Raw genomic sequence first — 11,517 nt, forward strand, 5'->3', positions numbered from 1 at the left:
TTTTCCATAGCATTTACCACATGGCAACCTTACTCCTGAATCTTTGAAGAGAATACGAAAGCAAACATTAAAGCTGAACAATGACATTGCTCAGCTATCACAAATAGAAAAAAATCAACAACCTTTAAGAATAGGTGAAGTCAGAAATGGTAACTTGCTGTGCCAGGATGCAAAATAACAGAAAAACAAAAACAAAAAAACAAACAACAACAAAAAAACAGAAGGAAAAAAAATCATTATGAAAATACAGTTTAACAGCTTAATGCTAATAGATGAAACAGAAGTTTCTAAAAAGTTATAGACTTTAAATAACACAAAGAACATTATGCAACACTACCAGATACACAAATACGGATGTGTGCACCAGAACATGAAACTGCTTATAACAATGGTATAACTGGTATAACAAAGGAAATAAACAATGAGTTGAAAAACCCTGGTTGTGGTAGAAAAAGCCTTTGACCTGAGGAAGACAATGAAGAGAAATATGAAATTCAGAAATAATTTTTTTCTGATTTTTTAGCTGATCCTAAGCAGAGTTGGGCATCAGCACAAAACTGGGGCAATCCATTGGTGCAGGATTATGCTAAAATATGCAGTACTAAGTCATTAGTATAATTCAGTTAGTTAGTGATTTATCTGAAAATATCTTAGAAGCCTTTGAACATCCTTTTTATCTTCAAAGTCTTCCTTATGAGGTTTGAGTACAGCCAGCAAGACTGGAATGCAGAATCCATGCTGATGCCACTCTTAGTGGACTCAGAAACAGGAAAATTTAGTTTTGGAAAAAACAGACATCATTGTTCCAGCCTCTCTGAGCATATGAGGAATGTGTTTGTGAAGAAATTACCTAGATACAGTCTTGCCTAGGGCTGGAGAATTCCTCAACGGTTGGTTCAATTTTCTCTTGCACTAGAACAGCCTTTCGAGTGACTGCACACCTCTAGTTCTGACCGAAGGGGTGAGTTAAAAGTGGAATATTCTCTTCTAGTGTAACATTACATGTCTACGCATCTTACTGTACACTTAGTCATCCCTCCATGAATAAGTCTTCCTGTGAAAGGGCTTCTCTACTCCAGGCATATTCCTGCATATTACAATGACTGACAGGATCTGTCAGAAACTGTACTGAAATTTCTGCCCTCCTTTCCTTATGTATAACAGAGAATACATTTTTTAAAAGAAAAAAACCTTTAGAAATATAGTTTCTTTCTCATATAACCTTTAGAAATACAACTGACTTTAAGAAACTCATTATTTTTTATCTCTCATGATGCATTTCAGATTTCAATCAAACTGGAGAGTTTCAAATTTAACCAAATGAATTTTCATCCAAGTCCTAATTTATTTACGTTTTAAAGATAAGTCTCACATTCCAAAAATAACAAAATAATTCCACAGAAGCTTAGACTAAAATTAAACGAGGCTTAGATGTGTATCTGAACTAATTTTTCTTCCACAGCTGGTTAATCTCTGGGGTTTTAGGAATGTTTCTGTCCCAGGTATTTAAGACAATTCAAAGACCCCAAAATCTGACAAGATCCAAGCTCTAAAAATACCATCATACACTCTCCTGCATATGAGCAACACAAATCAACCAACGCTCTCAGCCTCTTGGGTACATACAGACTGAAAGCTATTGCAGCCTGGATATCTTAGCATCCCAGGAGGGATGGGCTATCCAATGGAACAACTGTCACACTGCAGTTGTCCACACAAAAGTAGATACAAACAGGGCCGATTATTATCAGCCTTTTCGTAGTTTTCTCTTCCTATCTTCCTTTCTGACTGTTGGATCTCAACAGCCACAGAATCATCCGACTTCCTTTTCTCCACCATCCAAAGGATTACAGTCACTGAGTACTTGGCTACCTCACTCTTGCTAGGTAAGGTGATCACCTACAGACAGGTAATGCAGAGCTTAGGCATTGGGACAGAACTCATATATTCTTGCTTCCAATCCATAGTCTGCGCACGTGCTTGTCCCTCAGACACCAAAGCTGAGTTGCTACAGAGATGGTCTTGAAACTAAGACAGGCAGAAAAATCTGGAAACGTTGGTCTTTAAGATCCAATTTAAAATACAGTAGCTTTATCTACCCCAAAGTACTCAGGTCATCTTTTAATAGCCGCTGTTTTGCTTTGAATTGCATTTCTCCTTCCTTACGTCAAACAAAGTCAAGCTATGAAAACTGTCTTTCTAGGACAAGAACCTACAGGAAAACAGTTTGTAACCTAAGAGGAACATGGGCTGAAACACATTTTATTTCTCTTGTTTAAAGTCTCAGTGATTCACATGAAATCACCTTCCAAATTTACTAACTGATAGAACAAAAACTAAAGGTAACAACACGCCAGAAGAGTCTGTTACTGAAGCACCTAAAAATGGAGGTAACACCATGCAGGGATTCTCAGGGCATTTAATTTCCACTATTTTTTTCAATGTCTGTAAATCAAAACCATTTTTGGAAATCAAGTTGTTCCTTTGCTTTGCTTCAACACATTGTTTCTAATTAGAAATGCTGGGAAGTCAGGATTAGAAGGCTGATTACATAGTGCTTCTGGACTCATAAAAATTGAGAAAGGATCCCATACACTTCTCAAATATATCTTGTGGTTCCAAGCGACTCAAGAGAAACTCTGCACTTTGGCATTTTTAAACCCAAACCCCTAGAGCTTTCCAGATGAAATTTTCAGTGCATTAATAACAGAGTTGTTTAAACAAAACTGCCATTTTAAGAACTGAACCTCATATTACAAGTACCTCAGAATTTGATCTTTACAAGCGTCTCCACTAATAAATCCTTTCCAAGCCTCCGAGCTGTGATTCAGAAAGAAAAGAATAGTTCAGGGGCAGCAGTATGGCGAAGCCTTGAGTCACGCACGCTTTGTGAAAAGAGTTGGTGTATCATTAGGTAATACAGGAGGAAAGAAAAATTGATATGAGCCTACTCAGCCCAGAGAGGACAGCCTGCATTTTTGATGTGTGACTCAACACACTCCTCAGCAGCAGCGCTGTGGACAAACAGTTCTCTGCAGGTCCAAAAAGATCGGGGGCTCTTGAGAGGAGAACACGGGACTTTTCTTTGGTGATGTACTGCAGCACAGAAGGTCTGCGCACAGCATCACTCACATGTAAATATGAGTTACGTACATTGCAGAAGACAATTTGAAAACAACTAAGCCCGCCTTTGTTACTCTTGCTGTACTTAATATAGTTCTATTTGTGTAGCATATAAACTAAAATGTCTTCCAAGAGATAAGATAAATGTATTTTAAGGGTCACTGACAAAGTAAACAGAGCTTAGGAACTTCATTTTCCATTTCAATTGTCATTTTAGCTGCAAAAGTTCACCTGCTGCCATACATTCCCGTTCATACAGCAGTCACGCAACACAGCAACAGTATGCAGTACCGACATCACAGCAGTTCTAAATTTGACATAGAAGGGAAATACTGGCAATCTAAATAAGAAAACGGGATACCATAGATGCCAGAGGACAAGAGAGAGAAGGGGAAAAGCATGTGATTCTACCAACATTTACCATCTCTTTCCAATTTCACATATATCAGACAAAAAGCTTAATCGAGTGGCTCCCACACAATCAAATAGCCTAAAATGAGAGATGGACTTCATTCAGTTCATTCCCCTGACACTACAGAGTAATCTTTTACATGAAAGTTGTTATTTCTTCCAATTTAGTTTTTAAAATCCTGGCAAAGCCACCCCCAAACATACTTTGGAAAATACACTATAGTTTCCCATTAAGTTTGCTTTTATTTATTTGATTCATTTATTCAATTCCCCCTCCTTTATATCTCCCTCTTGCTCTTTCCACGATTCAAATACTTATAGTTCAATATCACTGTTCTTTGCAGTGCTTGTTCATTAGTCAAACAACTCGGCAATCAGCTGCAGACAGTTGCAAGACAGCATTCTAATAAACAGACTGGTAAGTACAAATCATTATCACTTTTCACATTTGAAAGTTTACAAGTTGGTGTCCGAACCTACAGAAGTAGCTCTTCTGCCATTAAACCTCACCTTTCCACTTTTTCAGGTATGCTCTGTGCCTTTCTTGCAGGTGGTGCTTATTACAGCGGGGAGCATTGTACAGCTAGGAGCCTAAGGCTGTGGGATGCGAAGATCAGATTTTGATGAGGTAGGGAACAAGAAAATACATTTGGAAAATATTTGATGTAAGGGATAAGATGGCTGTGTTTATATGCAGGCACCCTGATGAATGAGCAGATTAGCACTCATCAGCCTGGCCTCTTCCTGCTGAAGATGAAGACTTTATTTTCCCAAAGAGTATAAGGATGGTTACGCTGATTAACGGAGCATGATTTCCTTGTGTGTATGTACAGACAGAAAACATAAGCATATGTGTACCTACATCTTTGCCTCTACACAAGGCCGTTAAAACAGCATAGCTATATCAACTTAGTGCTGAGGCAAATGAGTACAAAACTCATCCAGAACTCTACAACATTCAGTGCGAGGAAATCTGTAGCCACAGGACAGTTTACCATTGCAGTGCTTTTTGTATTGTCATTAATACCTCTGCAAATTGAAAGATTGCCTCAGCCTCCAAATTAAAAAAAATATTTTTAAAAGTTCAATTTTTTCCTATATTTTCATTTGGGATAAAGAACGATAGAATTTTCTTTTCTGCTACTTAATATGCAAAAAAAGATTTGCTTGCTTTGCAACACACAATCTATTTTATTTCCCTCAGCAATTTGAGTGAAAATGCTTTGTTTTACAACACGCATCATTTTGACAAGGTGTAGCATTCTTGCTAGGAGCAAGGTAGTTTCCAATAAGCTCTGCATTATTTCAGTAACCTGAGGAGCAGAGGGGGATAGGATTTGGATAGGGGAAAGACATAAGTTGAGAAGAAATACTTCAGCTCCTGGTAAGCAGCAGCTGAAAGACACCACCATGTGAAAGCTGATCTTTGTAACATGAGGTGTTTACCCTTTCAGTTTACATCTAAAGATCTCAACATCAATAAAGATCTTACAGTGGTAATTAGCACCATTTCAAACAAATTACATGAGCTTGTAATTCATTGCTTAATTGATACTTCACCCAACAGAAGGCATTTAACACTCACATAAACCAGAATTGTATTAGAAATGTGGTGAATGTTTTATTTTATAGACCAAGTAGCAGGCTAATAAAGACCAAGCTAGAGCTATGATTCTGAGACTGTGCAATGACAACTTTGCAGCAGAAACTGTATTTCAGCTATGCTCATAAAGATTTATGTCATTTTTCTATATGCATGCCATTCAGATGAGTTTATGTATTTACAAATACATAAATCTAAACATATTTATGATCTATATGATCTACTTTTTCCTGGTCAGAATTGACTAAAAACTGTGGCTATCATTTAATTAAAAAGATGAAGCACAGCATAAACCGCCTCTTCCTCCCTAAACCAACACTGGAAGGAAAGGGAATTTAAAAGTACTGCGTTTGCTATTTCATTTTTGTTCAAGATCTGGCGTTCAGTATTTCTGCAAAGCCATGCAAAACTTCAGTGCCTAATTTCCTAAGCTCCACACTAGAACATCCCAGTTTAACTGACTTGCTGTGAGCCAGCAAGGAGGCAGGATCTGACCTGAGAACCAAGCCCAGAGACTCTGCCCATGTGGCATGCTCTGGCCACAGCAGTCTGGTTAGCACTAAACTTGCTTTCATATTAACTCACACACAACTTAGCAGCAACTTCATGACACTGCAGTACCATATTTCCATGTCAGGTCTTTTGAAATGTCAAGTAACCTGTTAATAGTGCAGCACAGATGAGGTGTGTAGCTTTTCTACTAATTCCAGAATAATCTGCACCACTTTGAGGGATGGTTTGCCTTTCAGTAGGTATTTCCTTGAAGCAAGAACTGCATTTCCCCCTCTGATAAGAGGATGAACTTAATTATAATGTACTAGAAAAACCTGTGGCAGGTGGGTTGTTATTAATGGGTCATGTTTATACAAGACACAGAAACTGTAACTATTTTCACATACACTTAATTCATTTAAATGGAGATACCTGGAGCTTTACGGGAAACAGACTTGTTATTTTGAAGCCTAAGCTTAAAGAAAGAAAGATGTAATTAATGAAACGTGTTTTGTTCTCTTCCATGATTGTAAGAGAAAGCAAAAGTATATTTTTGCAAGAACGTATTAAACCCACTCATGAACTAATCTTCAAGGAAATAAATCTTTCCCTAAACAGTCACTTAGATTAAATGGAAAGAAATTATTAAACTGAATCATGAATCCGTAGGGCTGATGTTCATATTAAAAAGGAAAATAATAGGAACCAATCACCCACTCTTTGTCTTTTGCGGCTATTACAGCTTCATTTTTCTTCTTTGATTTCTTTTAAGAAATGAAGTAGGCAAAATTACACTCTTATCAATGAGTATGTATTAACTCTTGTGGAAAAAAAGTAGCAGCTTCTCTCCATGGCTGTTCACATTAGCTAATATTCATTCATTGCATAGGCTTAAACATCCTGAGCGATCAAACGCCCAACAAAAACATTCCAAATAGATTTTAAATAAGTTCAAGCTTTCAAACCTTTTCAATTCTTTGTAAGCAAAGCTTAATAAGAAATTGATATTATTTCCTTTCCTAATGTATTGTTCACAAAATGCATTTTTGTGTTTAGTAAGAATCGCAGCAGCCAGCCACACAGAGGCGAGAGATTTAATTTCATTAAACCAGCCCACAGCGTTGGGTGGCACTTGAACATGAGCGCCTACAAATCTGCCCCTCTGGCAGTAAACAGCACTGGATATAATAAAAGTGCACCTAGAGATGTCAGGAAGACATTTAACTTCATTTATAATCTGTTAAGAGAGAGAAAAGTTAGTACTTGCTCACCAGTCCCTTTGAAAAACCTATGACTGCAAAAGAGCCTTCCTTCTATCTGCTCCCCTTCTGATAAATGAGCAACAGCAAACAAAATACCCACCAGTTTGCCTCACGGATTATAAGCAAAAGAGCAGAATCAGGTGAGGACACAGAAGGAGGCTGGTGCCTCTTCTTGCCTGCTCTCTTGGCCTTGCCTTGCAGGACAGTTTTGTGCCCTCTGCTTCCACTGGAGCTGGAAATCTGCAAGTACCAGTTGTTCCTGAACATCATACACAATTCACCATTTGATCATTCAGATTCTCTGACCACCTACTTCCCCAAAACACAGGACATTCCTCAGCAGCCTCCTAAAAGGAGCATTTGAGCACAAGTATACCTGTTTGCACACCAACTTTACACAGGTCAGGGAGAATACACAGGTCACAGAATACTTTTCTGTGTTTCAGAACAGCAGCTCCCCCAACAGTAGCATCAGCAAAGGATATTTGTGGTAGCAAATGAGAAGAAGAAATGATTAGAACCTTTGGGTGAGCAAGGCAGTCACAGGGAGCTTGCAACACAGAAAAGAGAGGTCATAAAAACAGAACTGTGAATGGTAAGTAAAATATTTTTAATTATGTATGAAAAACATTAAGTAATATACTCATTTCTGCATGCGGGTACACATACTCACACTTCAGAAGCTCCTAGTTGAACATCAGAAAGAATTTCCTATGTGCATTTAATTAGATGATGAATATTTTTTATATATCCTAATTATTTGGAACATTTCAAAAAATATTATGGTCATTATTAAACAGGCCGATGAAATTTGGGGCATTTCTGTAGCCAGGATTTTCACCTCACCTGTTCTGGCCAAACAGCTTCTGGTGGGACGCTGCACCATTCATTAACTACTGCTGTTTGTTCGGCTCGTTCTCAAAGTAAAAGCGATTGAAGCTTTCAACCATCCATAACCCTATGCATCTTTTAAGCCAGAGGCTAAATCTTCGTCAGAAGTGTTGATACATCTTAGGGATTTGTATTCTGTCCCTTGGAAGCAGCTTTTTAATTAACTTATTTATTTATTGATGAGTGTAGATGATAGAAAAGAATCAAGGGTAATAAAGAAATCATACATTCCCAGCCTATTAACCTCTGCTATGCAACAACATGTGCACACACACACAAACCCCTTACATTCCTTTTTGATTTTTCCTCTCTGAACAGATAAGGTAACGTGCTTTACATTCAGCATGGAGATGTAAACATCCTTGCCAGCTACATTTCTGCAGAAAATGAGTACTGGATCAATAGATTTGTGTATTTACAGACATCTGCCACAGATGATGAATCCTCTTGTAGATTAAACTCAGAAGTGACAAGTAGTTGCTGGCATGCTGCTGGAGATTGGTTATTTTGCCAGTCTCCATTAAATAGTTCTGGATTCTAACAGTCTTTATTTCCCCAGATGAAAAAGCCTACTACACTATTTGCCAAAATTGTACACGTCAACTTTAAAAAAATAAATAAATTCAATATTGCTTGCATGTTCCACTGCTGCTCATCACCAACTATTTTAAATAATTCTGAAGAGATGGATAATGTAAAAAAAAATTGTTAAAGAGTTGATAATCACATACACTGGCAAGAAAGCAATTAAAGGTGGAAGATGAGCTAGAACTTAATGATACTTTAACATGGTTGTAAGTCAACTGAAATGGTGCTAAGGAGAACATCAGATGAAAAGCCAAGCTGGTACAGAGTCAAGAAAAGGATAGCATAACAGACACAGTTGCTTTGGCCCAAATGCAACAGTCATCGTAACACACTATAAAGCCAATAAATTTTGTCCAACAAGGTCTGGGTTTGTTCTGTTCAACATTAACAGCTCTCGTTTAACTGACCTGCTTTTATTTTCAGGATTAATATGCTATCCCCACAGGTTTAATTAAATTAGTTATTAAAAACATATTAAGTGATTACAGTCTTCATTATAGCTAATTCTTTATTCAAAGCAAAATGACAGCAAGGGGCCAATTCTCTTGATGCAAAGTCCTGGCCTTTCATGCAACATTCAGGCATATAACAGCTCTTCACACCTGCATATGTTATCTAAGCTTTTTGCTGAAACAAAGCAAAATGACATTTTCATGCTCTTGCACAAAATGCTGGTACAACATGCACTGGAAAGGCAACTAGTGAACCACAAGTCTTTTTTACCCATTTCCCCCACTGGGCTTCAGAAAAGCAGTAGTAGCTGTGCTGAATGCTAATGGAGATAATAATTATTAAAGGCAGCCTCCACAAGCAAACTGGGTACTAGCCACACATTCTGATGCTTCTCAAGTTTTCTCCCAGTGATACTTTAAAGCCTTAGAACTTTTCAGGCTGCTGAATTTAACACTGGGTCAGAGTTGCTAACTGCCCACCTGTGTAGCACAATTTGAGGAAAAAATGGAAACATGACTCAGGCAATTTAAATTCTATGTAGAACTTAATCGGTGAAAGTGATATTCCTGAAGATCTATCTTTGAAATTAAACAATTCTCCCCACTGTAGATGGTATAACACCACCCCTCAAATGAAACCTGCCCCAAACCAGCCACGTGCAGTATTCTGAGAACGATAAAATGATTCCCCACCAATAACCCTCAATCTTCATCACACCCAAGGCAACTTTAGATTACACAACAACCAATTGCACTGTGCACTGCTGGAGGTATTCCTCAGTTTCCACATCACTGAACAATCCTTGCAGATTTAGTCAAGTCGGACGCAATTGTATTCCAATGTCCTATTGCTTCAGTGCTCAGGATTGTCTTAGAGGGTCCTGAAAGTTTAACTTTTAAATCTATGACGGCAACACATCTTTAAAACTGTACTTGGTGTTGAGAAATAAAGCTTATGTACCTATTTCTAATTTAAGGAAACAGAGAATTCACAGTATACTGTTTCCAAATACTTATGTAAGTTTTGTTCCACTTCTATATCTGCAGATTTAGATCTATCAACTAGTCCTGTGTTACTAGAGTTTACTGTGGCCTGAAAAGCAAAGATCATGTGGCAGCTTTCTCACAAATGGGAAAGGACTGAAATAACTGATCTTTTCTTTGACAGTGAAGTGAGCCGGACATCTCATTCTTCAACTCAAACTAAGAGGAGAAGTGCATGTTTTTCATCTAATGACAGCAACAGATATCAAGGTAAACTCAAATAGTCAAACGAGGGCTTTAAGATCATAGAACTATAGAATCATAAAATGGCCTGGGTTGCAAAGGAGCACAACGCTCATCCAGTTCCAACCCCCTGCTGTGTGCAGGTCACCAACCAGCAGCCCAGGCTGCCCAGAGCCACATCCAGCCTGGCCTTGAATGCCTGCAGGGATGGGGCATCCACAGCCTCCTTGGGCAACCTGTGCCAGTGCCTCACCGCCCTCTGAGTGAAAAACTTCCTCCTCATATCCAACCTAAACCTCCCCTGTCTCAGTTTCAAACCATTCCCTCTTGTCCTATCACCATCCACCTCACAAACAGCCGTTCCCCCCCCTCCTGTTCATACGCTCCCTTCAAGCACTGGAAGGCCACAATGAGGTCTCCCCGCAGCCTTCTCTTCTCCAAGCTAAACAAGCCCAGTTTAAATAAGCCCAGTTCCCTCAACCTTTCCTCATAGCAGAGCTGCTCCAGCCCCAGTACTGCTCTGAAAGTAATGCCTCCTATGTTACAATTTTAGCCCATGACGTCAGAGGCAGATCTTCTATGGCAGTAGAGGATGAACCTTCCCACCAGTATTTCACTACATTTTGTTGCTATGTGACAGACAGCAGCAGAGGAGCAGCCTGACAAAATGGCATCTGACATGGAAGTGCAGATGAAGTAAAAGGGTGTCACTGAACTTCCCCATGTGGAAAAAATGGACATTCATTGATACTTGCTGAACATTTATGGAGATCAAACAGTGGATGTGAGCACAGAAAGGAGGTGGGTGGTGCATTTCAGCAGCAGCAAAAGCAACAATGGGTGACTTCTGCTGGTGAAGATTGTAGGATCATGGTATGCAAGCTCTTGTTCATCTTCTTCATCATCTTTTTCATCAGGTGAAAAAGCATAGCTCATGGTGTTGAATGTGTTGTAAAACAGCATTTTGTAACCGATTTGTAGATTTGTTCTATAAAATGTTGTAGTGCTCTTTGTATCTGTTACAGTTTCCATGGAAGTAAGTAGGAGGCATTACTTTTGGAGTGACCTAAAAACTAGCTTCAATTCCAATCTTTTAAAATCCTTTTTTCATACCCGAAACCCACTGTCACTATTACTAAGCCCTTATGAAATGAAATCTCAGATACACCAGTGGATCTGCCTCTATATCAAGAAGTTTGTTAATTCATCATTATTGTAACTTCTTAGGCAGCATTGCATTAATCCAGTTAGTGTGGACTGCCCCATACTCAGCAGACTCTGTTTGGTAGAGCACCAAGCCTATTCAGCTTCCAATAGAAGCTCACCTACTAGAGTGTTGGACTTACCTCCACAACCTCATCTCTCATTGCCTACCCCCGACATCTCAGCTCACATCCCTATTACGACTTCCAAGAAATGGGACATTTAGAAATTATATATTAATTTTAATAAAACTATTCTCATAAGT

At 38.7% G+C, this 11,517-nt stretch overlaps 1 long non-coding RNA gene across 1 annotated transcript in view; it reads right to left on the bottom strand.

Moving 5' to 3' along the window:
• The window catches only part of LOC122170422, a 92,305-nt gene that overhangs the window by 76,953 nt on the left and 3,835 nt on the right, over positions 1 to 11,517 (bottom strand). The gene's annotated exons all lie outside the window — the stretch shown is intronic.

The sequence above is a fragment of the Centrocercus urophasianus genome, unplaced genomic scaffold (genome assembly GCF_019232065.1).
Source record: "Centrocercus urophasianus isolate 14NV4802_14NV808 unplaced genomic scaffold, USGS_Curo_1.0 seq_7, whole genome shotgun sequence".
In the NCBI taxonomy this organism is placed as follows: Eukaryota; Metazoa; Chordata; class Aves; order Galliformes; family Phasianidae; genus Centrocercus; species Centrocercus urophasianus.